Genomic DNA, 19,590 nt, shown 5'->3' with positions numbered 1-19,590 from the left:
AATATTATGATCAAATCTATATCTAAATATGTATGTATGGAACATATATGTCGAAGGTAAATCTTTTTTAAAAACAATATTGTAATAGCCAATTTTGGCCCAGACAACTAAATCCCAAATAAACAAATTTGAAAGTCCAAATAATAATAGTCCACTTGCATATAAACCCAAACTCAGACCCAAGCTCAGACCCAATTACCGAGCCCAAAATAAACTAAACTCTAGCCCACTATCTTAAAAATTTTCAGCAGACAAAAAAAAAAACCCTAGTCTCCTCTTCAGCCGCCGCTCCTCCCACACGCGCCGCACCCCACCACGCCTCCTCCACGCGTCTGACACCACCTGCAAAATAAAGATCCACACGCAACAGAACAAGAAGCAATAGAAAACAACAAAGAAAACGACAAATGGAAGAAAACAAGATGAATATGGACAAAAACGGATCTTGTATTCGGTTATAAAGTTTCAAACATTAGCCTTGTATTTTTTTTTAGGCACACTAAAAATCTAAAAAGAAGAATAGAAGTTTCAAAAGGTGTTAGTTTTGATCTTTTCTTGTTTTTTATTTTCATGATTCTTTTTATTTTTATAAATCTATTTAAATAAAAAAAGGCAATAAATAATAGAAAGGAAGGCTTACTTGGACTTGCCCAAAAGTCTCGTCGTCGGAGATCCTTTTTCCGTCATCAAAGCCAGATTTAAAAGGGTGTCGGAGTCTGTCTTTCGGGTTTTGGTTTGAGAAGACTTGGACTTCAGATTTGTAAAGAAAGCGAGGGTTAAAAAACCCATTTAGCGAGACGTCGGCCACAGGCCATGGTGGAGTACAGAGGACGGTCGGCGAAGTTAAGGATCGGCTATGGAGGAAGAGAGGGTTGAGAGAGAATAAAAAAAGCGGTGGTCATTTGAAGTTTTTTTTTTTAGAAGCCCTAACAAAATGAGATTTTTTAAAAAAAAAATTGACTTAAGTAAAAAGAACAAAACAGCACCGTTTTGGTGATGGGGTGCAGAGGCCAAAACGACGTCGTTTTGGCCCTCTGACCCACGCGACCTGACCCATACTAGGGGGATTCGCGTGTTTTTGCTTAATGGGTTATTTGCAGCTCTAATCTCCCTGCTTTTATGGCGCTTTTCAATTAGGTCCTTCTTGCTATTTTCGTTTTTTTATAAATTTTTACCTTTTAATTTTATTTAGTTTTCAATCGGGCCCCTGACCCACAACACTTTGAAAACGGACACGTGTCCTCAAAAAGGGGTTAAATTTCTTATTTAGTCCTCGTGTATTTTTGCGCATTTAATTTTAGTCCTTCGTTTTATTTTATTATTTAATTCGTTTGTTTTATTATGGTTTTTACTTTTAATTTCATTTCTTTTATGATTTGGTCCCTAATCTGTTGGACTTTAACTTCTTTTTAATTTGCTATTTATTTGTTCAATTTAATATTTTAATATATTATTTATTTTAAGCTATTTTATTTACCTTAAATTTTTATATAGTATTCATTTCAAACGCTTTATTGTGTATTATTTTAAGTCATTTTATATGTTTATTTTAAATCTTTTGCATTAGTTCTTTTAATTTTTTTACATATTATTTATTTTAAATATTTTTATATGTTATTTATTTTAAACTACTTGATATATATATATTATTTATTATAAATTTTTATATGTTATTTAGTTATATTATTTTATATATGTTAACTACTTTCAAATACTTTTTATTATTCATTATAAACCTTTTTATTGTTATGTATTTTAAGATTTCATGTGTTATTTATATTAAACAATTTCATGCACATTTTTCATATACTATCTGTTGTAAATTTATTTTATTTTAAAGCTTTTTATATGTTAGTTTGAATTGTTTTATTTAAAGTTGTTCTAGATATTATTTTATTTTTTGAATATTATTGATTTTTAATGTAGCGACGTAAAAATTTTGGCTTAGCTTGGTCGTTAATTGTGGCAATTTATTAAAAAAAGTTTGAGATTTGATGTTTGATTTTTGAAATAAACAGGGAGTCGCCACCGATCCTTTTTCCTAGGTGTGATCGGATACCTATTAGATTTCTTATTAAAACAAATAAAGGCTGAGTTTAGGTCTACGTTAAAATCCAAAGAAAAATTAGGGTTCGGGAGTCGGTTACGCGCGAGGAAGGTATTAGCACCCTCGCGACGCCCAAAATTGGTATCTTATAAACACGTGTTGTCTTGATTTTCAAAAAATACGAGTTCAATATAACATTCAGTCGTAATTCAATTGAAAAGATGAGAAATTTTAATCTTTTCGGTTTTTTGAGAAAGGTATACCGTTTTAACACGAGCCGTCAAATTTCATCCAACATAGCGATGAGATTCGATGGCTTAATGTTGAATCGGTATATTGCCTTGATTATTAATTAAATCATGAAAAAAAAATATTTATAAAGTAAGAATTTAAAATAAATCGAAGATGCAAACAATGACATTATTAATGAAAAATGTTAACATGAAATACTAGAACATTAGAAAAGCAATAATAATGATATGAAAGAAATAAAGACAAATCATGAACAAATACAAAATACACTTAGTGTAACGCCCCAATTTTCGGGAATCCTGTGAATGTTGGCATAGGTTTAATTATGTTAGTGGGCCTCTAGAAAGCCCAAGCTTAAGATAGAACCCAGCAATTTTAGTTAATTTTTGTTCCATAAGAAAAAGGGGGTGAAATTATGAAATAGGACCTATGTGAAAATGTTTGAAAATGCGATAGGCTAAATTGAAGTGGCCAAATAAATAGGAGTGCAAAATAGGAGGATTTGCATGACAAACCTCCCATTTTACATGAAGTGGCTAGCCATCATGTTGTTGTAGACAATATGAGTACTTGATATCCATAATTTATGGTACAAATTGATACAAATTGATAATAGGTTAGGTAAATGTTCCATGATAATAGGTTAGGTAAATGTTCCATGATAATGGGTTAGGTAAATGCTTCATGATAATAGGTTAGGTAAATGTTCCATGATAATGGGTTAGGTAAATGTTTCATGATAATGAGTTAGGTAAATGTTTCATGATAAGAATTTCATGTCTTTTGTATTAAAGAATTAAATGGATGAAATATGAAGTTTTATTAAAAGAAAAAGGGGTGAAAAGAACAAAGTTTTGTCCATCTTTGTTCATCATAGCTGAAAGTTAGAGAAGAGAAAGGAGAGGAGAAAGCTCTTGAGTATTCGGTCATTAGGAGGAGGAAAATTGAAGGTAAGTTCTTGGTACCTTGCTTCTATTTTGAGGTTCATGAGTTCTTCTTGATTCTACCTAAACTCTTGAAGTATATTTTGATTTTTAGTTGTGTTGTGAGCATTTAGTCATGAATTAAAATGAAGGAAATGGTTGTTGTTTCATGTTCTTTTGATGAAAAATGGAAGATAGGTGAAGTTGAGCCAAACAAATGAGCATGCATGTGCCTTAGATGTTAAAGGAAAAATCAGCTAACATGTTGTGCTTTAAAATGATGAAATGGAGATTATACTTAAGTAAAATCATAGATATGTGATGATTGATTGGTGATATACATGTTTAAATAACAAGCATGCAAGTTAGGTGTGAAAGAGTGATTTGGTAATAAATCTGCTTGGGACAGCAGCAGTAACGTGACTTTGGAAAATCACCATAAATCGTGGGAGATGAATTAGAAGCTGAATAAATTATGTAATTAAAGCTTTTTGAGTCTAGTTTCTAATGAAATAAACGAGATCATATTTTGAATTCTGTACAATGAGAAATTTGATTCGTAATGAAGAGTGGTCAGATTAGTCAAACAGTGAAACATGGGAAACTTTAAGAAAAATCTGGTATTGATTGGCCATACCAAAAATTCTGAAAATTTTATGGATAAAATATATATGAGTCTATTTTCAGGGAAAATTAACGGCACATGATTTGGAGTTTCGTAGCTCCAGTTATAAATAATTTAGTGACTGTTGCTCAGGAAGACAGCTTGCAGTGAAATTATGATTATGTGGTAAACATTGACAAAAATTTGTTAATGAGTTGCTTATTGATTTCTTATAAGCTTACTATGATCTGTAGGTGTGGTTGGCCGAATATTGTAAGGGGTTAATACGTAGTTTGTATTTGAATAGTTAGATTAACGTGTTAGTAATCCAATTGTAGGCGGTTCGTGTGTGGATCTCGTCAGCATATCGTCGCAAACAGGTGTGTAACTGACACCCTCTCATAGACTAGATTGGCAAAAGCCGAAATGCCGAAAAGTCGGTATTTTGGGAATTTACGAGTGTGCGAATGCTCGTAAAATAGTTGGGTTTGTATATTTGGTAATCTAAAGTAATAAACTGCAGTACGCGCGATTTCATACATTTTGATAATTTGGGCTTAATGGGCCAAAGATCGGGTTCATGGGCCAACGGCCCAATTCGTAAGTATCTTGTGTAAATGTTCGATAGTACGTAAATAGTTAGGATATGCATGAAAACCCTAAAAGTAGCTAAATTACTATAATACCCCTATGTATGAAAAATTATGTTATACCCTAGGTGCAAAATTACCGTTATACCCCTAGGGTTAATTTTGACCTAAAAGCATGACGATCCGATTACGTATGATGTATGCCATGATTATATATCATTGCATGGGGACATGGGTTATATTATGGAGGAAGCGTTCGGTGGTTATGCCACAAATATTCGATCTGGTGGCTCGCCACAAATATTTGATCTGGTGGCTCGCCACATATATCTATTCGGTGGCTCGCCACGATTATTCAGATCGTGACTCTGTCACATTATTCGCTCAGCAGCCATGCTGCAAATTCGTGGTGTGTAGCGGTTGGGTGGGTCGAGTTGTCTCCCACACGGTGTAAGGTTGGTACGGGATGTATACGGTTGGATATGGTTGGGTTTCGCATAAACATATAATATCGTTACGCTCATTATGGGCCTATGGGCTTTATTCGAATTGCTCGGCTAAGGCCAACTTATTCTATTTCGTGGTTTGAGCTGATATAGGCTATGGTTGGGTTATTTTACACACCGAGTTTCCCAAACTCACCCTTTTATTTTCATCCACGCAGAAATCCCCAACCATAGTGGGCTTGGAGTCGTGAGGGAATTGAGTGGCCACCCGCTCAAAGTTTGATTTTCTTCCGTGAATGGACATCCTTTTATTTACGCTTGAAGTTTTAGGCTTTTAAATATAATAAGGCCGCTTAATTATTTTTGATGGTTTTAATATGTATTACTAAGATAGGTAATACTTATTTTAACTGTTGAAATTGGATAGCTTTAGGGGCGCTTTCAAAAACAACAATTGATTTCAAAATAACACGACAACAAGCAAAGCTTCCGCAATGAAAGTATTTTCCAAAATTAATCACTTTTCCTAAAATGACTTAATCAAATCGGTTTCCTAGAAATATCCATGACGTTAAGGTGTGGCAATAGCGGTATGCATGTCTAGGATTGGATCCAAGGGAGCTTGGTACTTAAGCAGTCCGATGGACTCACCACCTCTTTTCCGGTTTCCTACCCGGTGCATGACTTCCATTCACTTTAACCTTTAATGAATTAATCTTTTAAACATCAAGTACGATTTTCTGGACTTAGAATGGAATTTTTTTTTTTACGTTTTTGATGTGGCATGCCGGATCCGGCCATAACTTTTGGGCCGGGTTTGGGGTGCTACACTTAGTAATAATAATATAAGATAATATGTATATAAGGTAACATAAAAAATATATACAACTAATGATATGAGAGATACATACATAATGTAAAGTTAAAAATAATGTGTATAAGATAGTTAAAATAATATATATATATATATGTATTTATAAGATAAAATGTAAAATGTAATATAGCATGAGAAATATATATGACGTATATGAAGATATAATATTAAAAAGATACATTACGTAATGTATATATATAATAAAAACATATATATTATAGTACTAAAACATTTACATAGTATATACACATTGAGAATAATAATAAAAACCTATTACGATACTAGATAGATATATACCTATATATATATATACAAGAAATATATACATACATACATAAAACATATACTAAGATTAACAACAATAGTAATAAAGATGAAAATATATACATAAAATAGTAATAATATATATAATTAATAAAAATAAAAATAAGGAAACATGTATGATATGTATATAAACTTATATGATATATGTATATATATTTATACTAGAAATGATAATTAAAAACTATTCGTACACTATATAGATACGTACATATATAATGATGTTATAATATATAATGGTATTAGAAATATACATACAATATTACAAAATATATAAATCTAACAATATTAAAATATATACATAACAACAAAAGTATGATATTAATAACATATATATATATATATAGAATAATATAAAAGGGTATGTATATGATGTATTATTAAAATAAATACATAATGTATACCTAATATAAAAAAATATAAAACTTACTAACAATATTGCACAAATATATTATAATATTTTAAAATGTACATCATACATATATATATATTAGAAATAATGACATTAGCTATAATAATACATTGATAATAAATAATAATAGGAATAATAAAAAGAATAATATAAAAAAATAACAAAATGATATGAAAATGAATTTAAATGTAAAAGGACTCAATTTGAAACGAAAACGAAATCTTGGGTGAATTTGAAAATAAAAAGAAAGGAGAGGGCTTATTTGAACACGCTAGAGATGTGAAGGGACCAAAACTGAAATATTACCTTTGGTCAAAACGCTGCGCGTTAATAGGGGTTAGATTGTAAAACAAGGAAACCTTCAGGGCCAAATTAAAAAAATACGAAAGATTGAATTGCAAATTATAACAAAAGCGGAGGGGTTAAACGTGCAAATAACCCCTTCCTTAAAAAAACATGCGGATCCTAGCGGGTCGGGTCGGGTCGGTCCGACCCAGGGCAAAACGACGTCGTTTTATGCCCTGGGTTTTAAACCCAAAACGGTGCCGTTTTCAAGGGCTATAAATAGTTTTTAAATCAGAAAAAAAGTCATTTGGGGCTGGGAAAGAAAAAAAAGAAGAGAGAGTGAGGGCAGAGCGATTTCCGGTGGGACTCCGGCCAGGGGTCCGGTCACCGGAGCCTCGCCCGGCGCCTGCCGCCGTACACGGTGGCCGGAGAGGTAAAATTTCTGATTTTTTCTTTTTATTTATTTTATATTTTTTCTATATTGTTTGTAACGTTTTTAGTATTTATGTGTAGGGGAAAAATACAAAACAGTGATTAAAAATAAAGAATTACCTTAGGTTTTTTCTTTTTGTTTCTTCAATCTCTGATTTGATGATGTTATTGTATTTAAATGCTGATGAATGTAATATTTGCTGAAAATCGAATGGTTTTTCTTTGTCTCTTTGATTGAACTTTTTTCTCCTCAAACCCTTTTTACATTTTCTTTTGATGGCTTTATAGCCGAATGAAATACAAACTTTTCCTATTTCGTGTTGTCTGTTGTTTCTTTTCTGCCTTCTTGCAGGGGATGGCCGATGGAGCAGGTGCTGAGTAGGTGGTGGAAGAGTTGGTGCGGCGCTGGTCAGATGGCAGAAGGTTGGTGCGGCGTCGAACATAGGGTTAGGTAAAGAGAGGCTAGGGTTTGGGGTCTTGGGCTTCTGTTGGGTGTTGGGTTTAGTTGGGCTAATGGGTATTGGGCTGATGGTTAGCTGATGGTTAGCTGATGGGTAAATTTGGGTTTAATTTGTATTGGGTTTGTAGGTTTAATTTGGGTTTGGGTAGGTTTAGTTATTGGGTTTGTTGTATTGGGTCTGATGGGTTAAGGTTGGGTTTATGTTGTATTTGGGTTTTGGGCATGGGGTTGTTAAATGGGTAGTTTTAGGTTTAATTTGGAAATGTAACTGGGCTGAGTAGTTTAAAACGACCCAAAATTGGCCTATAACAGCTGCCCCTCTTTGCTCATTGTCGTGTAACGAGAATAGAGCAAAGACACAAAGAAAGGCCAATTTTGCCTAGTTTTACTGAGTCTTGACTTCATTGGTACTCTTCTTGTTCAGATAGTCTCCTTTCAGTCCATTGCATCTTGTAGCTTTAGTTCAACCCACTACACCTTCTGATATATGCCTTGTAGCTTCGATCTGCTGCAATGTAACTTCAAGAATATGATATTTGTGGCTTCGATCTGCTTCCATGCAGCTTCATAAAGATCAGGTCTACATCTTCGATCCGCTTCTCTATCGCTTCAGTGAGATAGGGTTTGTGGTCTTGTCTTCTGCTCCACTGAAACTTCAAGGAGGCAAGACTTGCAACTTTGACCTGCTCTACTGCAACTTTAGGGAGGCCAAATCTGGTGTATTTCATCAGCTCCAATCTTTATTTTTTATTCGGCATGTGATCCTGAGCTCTCGCAATATGAGTTGATTTTTGAAACTTAACTTGAAAAGCAGATTTTGAAAATACCTCGACATGTGACCCGAGGCTCAACTCACCTCAAACAGAAATTAAAAGGCTCAACTCACCTCTCGCAATATGAGTTGATTTATTTTGAAAAACAGAAATCGAAAATACCTCAACGTGTATTGAGGCTCAACTCACCTCTCGCAATATGAGTTGATTTTTGAAAAACAAAAATTAAAGGCTCAACTCACCTCTCGTAATATGAGTTGATTTTTGAAAAACAGAAATTGAAAATACCTCAGCGTGTATTGAGGCTCAACTCACCTCAAACAGAAATTAAAAGGCTCAACTCACCTCTCGCAATATGAGTTGATTTTTTTGAAAAACAGAAATTGAAAATACCTCAGCGTGTATTGAGGCTCAACTCACCTCTCACAATATGAGTTGATTTTTGAAAAACAAAAATTAAAAGGCTCAACTCACCTCTCGTAATATGAGTTGATTTTTGAAAAACAGAAATTGAAAATTCCTCAGCGTGTCCCGAGGCTCAACTCACCTCTCGCAATATGAGTTGATTTTTGAAAAACAGAAATTAAAAGGCTCAACTCACCTCTTGTAATATGAGTTGATTTTTGAAAAACAGAAATTGAAAATACCTCAGCGTGCCTGAGGCTCAACTCACCTTTCGTAATATGAGTTGATTTTTGAAAAACAGAAATTGAAAATACCTCAGCGTGTCCCGAGGCTCAACTCACCTCTCGCAATATGAGTTGATTTTTTTGAAAACAGAAATAAAAACATTGAAATACCAAAAGATGTCATCTGGTGGAACTCAGGGGTCTTTTCCTTTGATTCAGTACAGCTATCATCGCATCCTCTTGCTCTACTAGAGTACCTGTATATGTCATGCATGATGTTTATCATGATATGCACATGTTAGCCTCAAATGTCTTTATGCCTACATGATTTTGCTATGCGCCCCAAGCATGTTTGTCATATGTCCTTTTCAGTCATGATTTTTGATGATCTGTGTTCATTGCTTTGACTCTTGACTTTCTCTTCAGGCCCTGTACCCGTCCTCAAGCTTCATGAATAATCACTCTTTTGCCCCTTGGTTGAACTTTTGTCCTTGCTTTGAGGCTCTTGTATTTGTTAAATTTTCATTCAGGTAATGCTTAACATTTCTTTTGTTTAGAGTATGTCATTTCACCATTTATCATGTAAATAAACACATAATGAGATGCATGAAAATGGTTAGGTAGGGGCAAAAAGGCTACCTCACATTTATTTATTTCAAATGTAGCAAACAAATAAAGTTAATGAATGATAGTAAAAAGTGTCATAAAGAGAAAATGGATCATATTCAACGGATACAAATGTTCTAGATATTCAACACATGAACTCTTCCACGTTCCTTCATCAAGAATCTTTTCGAACATGGCTTCTTGCGTAGAAGATTTTATGCTTTCATAAATGCTTCAAATACTGTAGTCTCGCTGTTTGACCCACCGTTCGAAACGCCTTGTTCTTTAAGCCCAGGTTTGCTTCATTAGAATGCCCTTTCGGGTTTTCATCCTAACCTTTTGTGTTTATCAAGACGCCCTTTTCGGGTTTTCACCATGATTCTTTTTTTTTGTAAGATGTCCTTTCAGGTTTTCATCTTGATTTTTTTTTAAGCATAATATTTCTTCACAGCATCTGAGTTCACTGGATTCGGTAACTCCTTCCCATCTATCTCTGTGAGAATCAAAGCTCCGCCAAAGAATGCCTTCTTTACGACATATGGACCTTCCCAATTTGGTGCCCATTTTCCTCGGAAGTCTTTTTGTATTGGGAGAATCTTTCTCAGCACGAGTTCTCCTTCATAGAATTCTCTTGGTTGTACCTTCTTGTCATGGGCCGCGATCATTCTCTTCTGGTACATCTATCTATGACAGATTACTTTTAAGCGTTTTTCCTCGATAAGGTTTAACTGGTCATATCGAGCTCGAACCCATTCTGCTTCCTCTAACTTTGACTCCATTAAGACTTGTAGAGAAGGGATCTTAACCTCGATAGGTAGCACAGCTTCCATTCCATAGACTAGACAGAAAGGAGTTGCTCCCGTAGATATCCGCACAGATGTGCGATATGCATACAAAGCAAATGGTAGCTTCTCGTGCCAGTTTTTATATGTCTCGGTCATTTTCCCAATAATCTTCTTAATATTCTTATTGGCCACTTCAACAGCTCCGTTCATTTTTGGGCGATAGGGTGATGAGTTATGATGTTTTATTTGGAATTGTTCACACACCTCCTTCATCATCTTGTTGTTCAGATTCATGGCGTTATCTGAAATGATTCTTTCAGGCAAACCATATCGACAAATGATTTCCTTTTTCAAAAACTTGCAAACTGCGGTCTTTGTCACATTGGCAAACGAAACGGCTTCTATCCATTTTGTGAAGTAATCAATGACTACAAAGATAAACCGGTGTCCATTAGAAGCTTTTAGAGAAATTAGCCCTATAACATCCATGCCCCACATAGAAAAAGGCCACGGAGAAGTCATGACATGAAGGGGCGAAGGGGCTACATGAATCCTATCGCCATAAATTTGACATTTGTGGCATTTTCTTGCAAAACTAATGCAGTCGCTTTCCATCATCAACCAATAATAACTGAGTCTCATAATCTTCCTGGCCATAGTGAAACCATTGGCATGTGTCCCACAGATTCCCTCATGGACATCTTCAAGTATTTTTCTGGCTTCAACAGCATCCACGCATCTCAAGAGCACTTGATCTTTTCCTCTTTTATACAGGATATCCCTATCAAGAACAAATCCCGTTACCATTCTTCTAATTGTTCTTTTGTCATTGTTATTTGCTTGCTCAGGATACCTTTGATTCTTGATGTATTCTAAGATATCATGAAACTATGGCCATCCATCTGGCTCTTTTTCAATGCTGAAACAATGTGCAGGTACTTCATATATGCTCATTTGAAGAGGCATTATTTCTGTTTCTCTGTTTGCTTTGAACATTGAAGCCAAAGTGGTCAGGGCATCAGCTAACTGGTTTTCTTCTCGTGAGAAGTAATTAAAGGTTATTTCTTTGAATTCTTTGATTAGTCCTGCCACTAGATCGTTGTATTTAACTAATTTCGAATCTCTCACTTCCCAATCTCCACGGATTGGTAAATCACCAATGCTGAGTCTCCGTATACCTCTAAAGTTTGTATGTTTCGTTCAATTGCTGCACGCAATCCCATGATGCAAGCTTCATATTCCGCTATGTTATTGGTGCAGAAAAAGTTTAGCCTAGTAGTGAACGAATAATGGTTTCCTTCTGGTGATACCAAGACTGCTCCAATTCCATGCCCCAATGCATTTGATGCACCATCAAAGCTCATCTTCCATGACTTCTCGTTTGATGACTCACATTCTTTTTCTGTAATGCACATCAAATCTTCATCTGGGAAGTCAAATCTCAATTGCTCATATTCCTCTGTTGTTCGAGTTGCTAAGAAGTCAACTATTGCACTCCCTTTTATCGACTTTTGGCTCACATAGACGATGTCATACTTTGACAGTAGGATTTGCCATCGTGCCATTTTTTCTGAAAGTGCAGGTGATTCCATCATGTACTTTATTGGGTCCATCTTTGAAATTAACCATGTCGTATGATACAACATATATTGCCTGAGTCTCCGAACTACCCACACCAGAGCGCAACAGTATTTTTCTATGGACGAATACTTTGCCTCATATTCAGTGAACTTTTTACTGAGGTAGTAGATCGCATTTTCTTTCTTTCCTGACTCGTCATGTTGCCCCAGTACGCAACCCATTGAATTCTTGAACACAGTCAAATACAATATCAATGGTCTTCCGGCATTGGCGGTACTAGCACTGGAGGACTAGACAAATACCGTTTTATCTTGTCAAAAGCCACTTGGCACTCCTCGTTCCATTCTCCGGGATTATGTTTTCGAAGGAGTCGAAAGATTGGGTCGCATTGGTTGGTAAGTTGAGCGATAAATCGGGCGATGTAGTTTAATCTCCCTAAAAATCCTCTGACTTCCTTTTGCGTGCGCGGGGGTGGTAACTCTTGAATGGCTTTTATTTTATCTGGATCAACCTCGATACCCCTTTCACTGACAATAAAACCTAGCAACTTTTCCGAGGTAACCCCAAACGTGTATTTGGCCGGATTAAGCTTTAGCTGAAACTTTCTCAGTCTGTCGAACAACTTCTTCAGGTTCGCTACATGCTCTTCTTCCCCTCGGGACTTAGCAATCATATCGTCGACGTAGACCTCTATTTCTTTATGCATCATGTCATGGAAAAATGTTACCATAGCCCTCTGATATGTTGCCCCAACATTCTTTAATCCGAATGGCATCACCTTGTAGTAGAATATTCCCCACATTGTTATGAAAATAGTTTTCTCCATATCCTCAGGAGCCATCTTGATTTGATTGTACCCCGAGAATCCATCCATGAAAGAAAACAATGAATACTTTGCTGTGTTATCCACCAACATATCAATGTGTGGTAAGGGAAAATTATCTTTGGGCCTTGCTCGATTCAGGTCACGATAATCCATGCATATTCGTACTTTGCCGTCTTTCTTTGGTACCGGGACTATGTTAGCCACCCACTCTGGATATTTGGAGGCTTGTAGGAAGCTAGCATCGAATTGCTTTTTAACTTCCTCTTTTATTTTCAACAACATCTCAGGTCTCATCCGTCTTAGCTTTTGTTGAATGGGTTTGCATTATGGCTTCAATGGGAGCTTATGGACCACTGCATCTTCATCCAATCCTGGCATATCCTGATATGACCATGCGAATACATCTTTATACTCAGGAGCAAAGCAATCAAATTGTGCCTGGTGTCCTCTGAAATAGAGTTGCCAATCTTCACTTCTTGTTTCTTTTCTTCAGTTCCCAAATTTATTGTTTCAACAGATTCTTAATGAGGCAAAATCTATTTATCCTCTTGCTCCACCATTCTTAACAAGTCAGGAGACGAGACATAGTCTTCGGCATTTTCTTCGACTTCGAATTCTCCTAAACAAATAGCCTTCTCAAAATTGATTTTAGGACTTGTAACGGGTTTGTTCATGCTATTGATATCTGAGCACCTGAAAGTTGAATGGAAAAGGAAACTATAGAGGGGCATCCAAGTATTGGAACCAATAAACAAAATATTATAGCATGGTGTGAGGCAAATGTACAGATAGGCTATGAAATGAGAAGATGATTATGAAATTAGTGATAATACGAAAGGTCGTGACAAAATGCATCTTCATTGATATTCATTTAAATGATAAAGAGCGAATGCAAGCTCTTACAAAAGAAATCTATTATATCTAAGGACACAATAGAGGGTTAATGTTTGAGCATTACTCTGAAGACTTATAAACTACAAGAAGGTCCTCAGCAGTCCAATTGTTCAATATGAAACCAAGAGGACAAGGGCTTATCGTTGAAACATCGTTAATTGTCTCACTTCCTTTGTCAATGACATTTATACTGACATTCTGAAGACCCCTTTCAATTAATAACAGCATGCTTTGTATATTATCCTGTCCGGGGTATATCATCCCTGCAGATGTAAATATTTTTGACAAAGGAGGGTACGTTATGGGCTCCCATTCTACTTCTCGGCCCAAAGTTCTCGCAATCCTTCTCTCCTGATCCTTCTTCCACTGTTTTCTTCTTTGACGCACATCTGGTTGGAACCCTAAACCGTATCGAGCTTTGTGATGTACCAGCTTTAAGGCCCTGACTATTCTTTGCAGGTACCTTCCCAAACCTTTCCTTGCTCGGGCTCCCTTTCCTACAGTCAACTTGACACCCATCCTGGTATTTCTTGACAGTTTTTGGCGCGGGAATTCTGTTTCCCTCAGCGACGAATGTGGCATTGACAAATTCAATGGATCGGAAGGAACATTCTAAAGCATCTTTACTCACTTCAATGTATGGTGCGTCGGTAGAAATAGATGCTACAATATTTTCTTCTCCCTCGACGGTGACCAAACAGCTATCCATGATGAATTTCACCTTTTGATGGAGGGATGATGGGACTACTCCAGCAGAATGGATCCAAGGTCTTCCCAAGAGACAATTGTATGATGGTGTAATGTCCATGACTTGAAACTCAACATCGTATATATAGGGACCCACTTCTAGAGGGATTTCGATTTTTTCCATGACTTCTCGTCTTGTTCCATCGAATGCCCTTACTGTAGAATGGCAGGGCCTTGATAGGACAAATCCATCAGAATCCTGGAAAGTGTGGCCAAAGGCATGACATTGAGTGCCGATCCATTGTCGGTGAGCACGTTCAGTATTATATAGCCCTTAGAACGGGTTGTGATATGCAATGCTTTCACGGAGCCTCTACCATTGGGCGATATTTAATCATCACTAAAAGAAATGAAATTATCCGCATTCAAGTTATTCACCCATCTGTCGAGCTTCTCAACGGATATATTGTTTGCCACGTAAGCTTGATTGAACACTTTCAGTAGAGCGTTCCGGTGTGGTTTTGAATTCAACAGTAGAGATAATACCGAGATTCGTGCTGGCTGCTTACTCAATTGTTCTACCACGTTGTACTCACTGTGCTTGATAAATTTTAAGAATTTCTGTGCTTCCTCCTTGCCCACAGGCTTTTTAGCTTCTTGTTAAGGCACAGTTCCATACTCATCTTCGGTCATGTGCATCGGTGCTTTTCCTTTCTGTTTCAAGTCACTGTTCTTCTTCACTGGTGTGACCTCTTTCGAATAACATCTTCCACTACGAGTGAAATGACCTACTTCCCCAACGCTTCCAATCATGGCTTTGGGTTTTTCATCTTCAGGTGTGACGATATTAACGTCATATTTCCATGGTACTGTTTTATTGTCCTTGTAGGGGAAAGGAAATGGTACCTCGATTATCACTTTTGGTTTTACCGGCTCCTTCTTCACGTCATAATAAATTATTAACGGTCGGTCGGTGCTATACGAGAAACCTGACGATTGATGGTCAGAGTTGCATATTTCTCCTCTATCGGCCTCTTCGCCTTTATAAAAAATCTCAATCTCCTTATTGTCCATCATATTTTGCAGTGATCTCCTGTATTCTTTGCAGGATTGAATGTCGTGCCCCTCAATACCATGGAATTCGCAAAAACTTTGATCTTTTGTATGCCTTCCCTCGAATATTCTATTAAGATGACAGAGCAACCCCTTTTCAACTAGCACCTCCCAGATTTTCTGCAGAGGTGTTCTTTTTTCAGAAACTCATCTTATACTTTGTTGTTTGTCTTCCTCTTTCACTGCGCTCACATTCCCTTCGGCGTGGTTTGGGAATGGGTTCCCGGACATACCGCCAGTGCCATCAAATCGCAGAATACCCGCGTCGATAAGTCCTTGAACTCTCCTTTTGAAGGCAAGGCAATTCTCCGTAGAATGCCCCTGGTTCCCAGCATGGTATGCACAACTAGCATTTGGATCGTACCATTTCGGGTATGGAGGTTTAAAGGTGCCATGTAATGGGGAGATATTAATTGCTTCTCCAGGAGTTTTAGGTACAGTTCCTCATACGACACAGGAATAGGGGTGAATTGCGGTCTCTCGGGATTGGGTCTTGTTGGTCTTGGTTGATTTCTGGGCTGGTTTTAAGCGGGTAGAGTGTTTTGTGGGAATGTAGTGATGGGCCTTTGGTTGTTCATGGCGTATATAGGGTAGGAAGGAGGTGGTGCTTGATAGTAAGGGGTCTGAGGAGGATAATAGAAATTCGAAGGAGGATAATTTCGAGGTCGGGGTTGGTTTGGATATGAATTAGGGGTATAACGGCTTCCTATTCCCACCATACGGGCTTCTGGTTCTTTCTTCTTCATGGACGTTACCCTTCTTAAACTTTCTTGACCTTCTATTCTACCGCTCTTGACGACATTCTCTATAAGCTCACCGGATATTACAATATCCACAAAGTCCTTCGTGGCACTTCCCACCAGCTTGTCATAGAATGGTGCTTTTAAAGTGTTGATAAAGAGAACAGTTATCTCTATTTTTGTTAGTGGGGGTTCCACTTGGGCTAAGACGTCCCTCCATCTCTGCCCATACTGTCTAAAAGTTTCTGACGGCTTTTTCTCCATCATTTACAAAGTCATCCGATCTGGCACCATATCCGATACATACTTGTACTGCTCACAGAATGCTGATGCCAAGTCCTTCCAAGATCGGATCTTTTCCCTACTAAGCTGGTTATACCACCGAAGAGCCGGTCCTACTAGACTATCTTGAAAGCAATGTATGAGTAGCTTATCTTCATTCACATAACCCGTCATTTTCGGCAAAATATTACAAGATGCGCTTTTGGACATCTTGTCCCATCGTACTTTTCAAAATTAGGCACCTTAAACTTCGGAGGCAGAACCAGATTGGGCACCAAACTGAGCTCTCTAGCACTCAATGCGAAGAAGGCTTCAGTACCTTCTATCGCTTTGAGTCTTTCTTCCAAACTCCTATACTTATCCTGAACATCGTGACCATCCATTTTCAACCTAGCTATTTCTGCTGGATCGTCCAAATCTGGAACGAGTGGATCAGCAGGACTAGCTCCCGAGTTTGATACAAACGCTCCCCCCTAGATTAGCAGGTGGTACAGGTCATTGCTCCAGGCCTGTAGTTCTCCCTGAGGGCGTTCTCTTTGCATTACACATGCGTAAGGTGGAGTGAATCCTGGGGGATAGAGCGGATCTTGATTGAGGTTAACCCTTGACTGCGGTTCCACGACGTCAGGGTTCATAGGTCCTTTTCTTTTTACTAGAGCTGACATCATATCCATCATCTTGGCCATTTGGTCTCTTTGTTCAAGCGATTCTTCTCGAGACCTCACCATTAAGTCTCTTGTCTCTTGCTGCGACTTGGCCAACTGCTCTTGTAATTCCCTCTGAACTCTTTCCATCCTTTCAATTCTTTCATTGAATTCAGCCTCCATTGCCCTAGCTTGTAGACGCGTTCTATACGAATGGCGTGATTCCAGATTTGAAGTGTTGTGACTGCGAATTATATGATTCTAACCTTAGCGAATGATTATGGGATAGATATATGCAATGAATGAATGAGTGCATAAATGAATGTCAATCATGAAAGATATGCAAGAAATGAGTGTTGATTTCAAGATAGCCCCTATTTTGGCATTTCATTCATCAAAAGAGTTCATTACAAAACATTTTTCCATTTTCGATTCAACCATTACACAAACTTCCTAGCTATATCGCCGTATTTCTTTACTCGTGCTAAGAACTCTGATATGTTTGATCTTCGACTTGGAGGGAATTGGCAAATAAGAATTTCAGCTTCTTCCGATAAGTGTACCACGTGCATGGCTACCCCACGAACTTCATTGATCAAATAGCTAAGTTGCATTTCTTTTTCTTGGAGGCCCTCTTCGTAAGCACGAACGTCTCTATCATACTGACTATCTTTTTCTTCCAAAGCCTTCAAGAGAGTATCTAGCTATTGTTGACGATCTTGCAGCATATCTTCTAACTCTCGTATCCTCTCTTTTAGTTCTTGACGTTTAGATCGACTAGTCATTACCTCGGCAAACATAGCTTCATATTCGGTGTTCTTCTTCCTTAGCTCCATTATAGCTTCGCGCAGCCTTTTCCTCCTCTTTCTTCGCTTTTCCTTTCCAAAATTCCATCTTGCCTTTAATGTTGCTTATTTCTTCCTTCCATTCTGCCGATGACTTGCCCAGCCCACTATTCTTTATTGTGCTTCTTAACTTCTTATTTTCCAGATGAAGATCTCTTAAGTCATTTCTTACGACTTCAGCCTCTTTTTGCACTTTCTCGGTTTTGGATCTTTCAATCTGAACGTCGATCTTCAATTGGTAGTTTTCCTCTTGAAGAGCACTAAGGTCCCGAGACATCTTGGCCTTTTCTCATTCAAATTCTCGTCTTGCCATTTCTAGCTCAAACGACATTTCTTCCGAGAAAGGATTCTGGACGGTGTAGTTCGTTGACGAGATTTGCTGACTATTCACCTGTTGCTTCCTCTAGATGTCGTAATCTTGGGTGAGGGTATCAGCATATAGAGCCAATTCCATCAGATGAATTTTCTTCCAAGACTTTGCAGTGTCTCGGACCCTTTTCATATACCCTTCTCCCGCAAAAGTGAACTCGGATTGTGCTAATCCTCCAGTGGCGGGTATGAATTGTCGCGAAGAAAATTGTCTTTGGACTAATAGCGGGGCATATCCAACTCCTCCCCATAACCCGAGTAGTGGTACCCAATCTTAATTTCCAACCTTGTATAATAGAACCGAAGGGCGGATCCATGGTGCTCTCCAGGTTACATCTTCAGCTCGAAGGTTCTGAAAAACTGAAACCCAATGCTGTTCAGTGACTTCCTTTGGCCATTCTTTCTTGAGATAAGCTTCCAACGGGGTAAATGTTTTTGAAAACATATGGAACGGTGTGCGTTCTACTTTCCAGAAGTGACTCAAAATCCAGACATTTAGTAACTGTGCACATCCGATAAAGCGTCATTCCTCTATTTTCCTACAATTGTTTAAGGATCTGAAGGTCTCGGCTAGGATAGTCGGGACAGGGTTGATTCCTTGTTTTAATTTTTTGAAAAAATCCACCACCGCAACTTCTATGTGTCCAAGGACTTTCGGGAAGATGATCAAACCGTAAATGGCCAAAGCGAACAGATTTACCCTTTTTAACAAGTCAGGATGGTTCAGAACCAATTCTCGTAGGGAAGACCATGGAATGCAAATGGTTTTATTCTTCTTCTTTATCTGTTTTTCGGCCCATGCGTCAGTCATGTCTGTTAATCTTACTAACTTCTTCTTAAAGGTTATCGGCTTAGGCTCCTTCACATAACTTTATAGAATTGCGCGTTTTCAACACGAAGCAAAGCAACGTACTCCTCTATAGTCGGAGTCATATCTTCTTGATTGAAGGTAAAACATTGATAAGCCGGATCCCAAAATCTGACCATGGCTTGGATCAATCGTTCGTCTATGTTGACGGTAATCAAATTGGCTATATCTCCATATCTCTCGATGAAGATACCCCTAGTGTCCGAATCCCACTGATTCCAAACCCGAACCAAATTTTCAAGGTTATTCTGGCAAACATTCACGATTACGTGCTCGGGCAGATTGGCAATACATCCCTCCAC

The 19,590-nt window shown here is 37.5% G+C and overlaps 1 protein-coding gene across 1 annotated transcript in view; it reads right to left on the bottom strand.

Moving 5' to 3' along the window:
* Nucleotides 1-19,590, bottom strand: part of LOC108477712 (4-hydroxybenzoate polyprenyltransferase, mitochondrial-like) — a 46,435-nt gene that overhangs the window by 163 nt on the left and 26,682 nt on the right. The gene's annotated exons all lie outside the window — the stretch shown is intronic.

Source organism: Gossypium arboreum, chromosome 12 (genome assembly GCF_025698485.1).
Source record: "Gossypium arboreum isolate Shixiya-1 chromosome 12, ASM2569848v2, whole genome shotgun sequence".
Lineage (NCBI taxonomy): Eukaryota > Viridiplantae > Streptophyta > Magnoliopsida > Malvales > Malvaceae > Gossypium > Gossypium arboreum.
The sequence above is the reverse complement of the archived record's forward strand: the minus strand, read 5'-3'. Positions and strand labels throughout refer to the sequence as shown.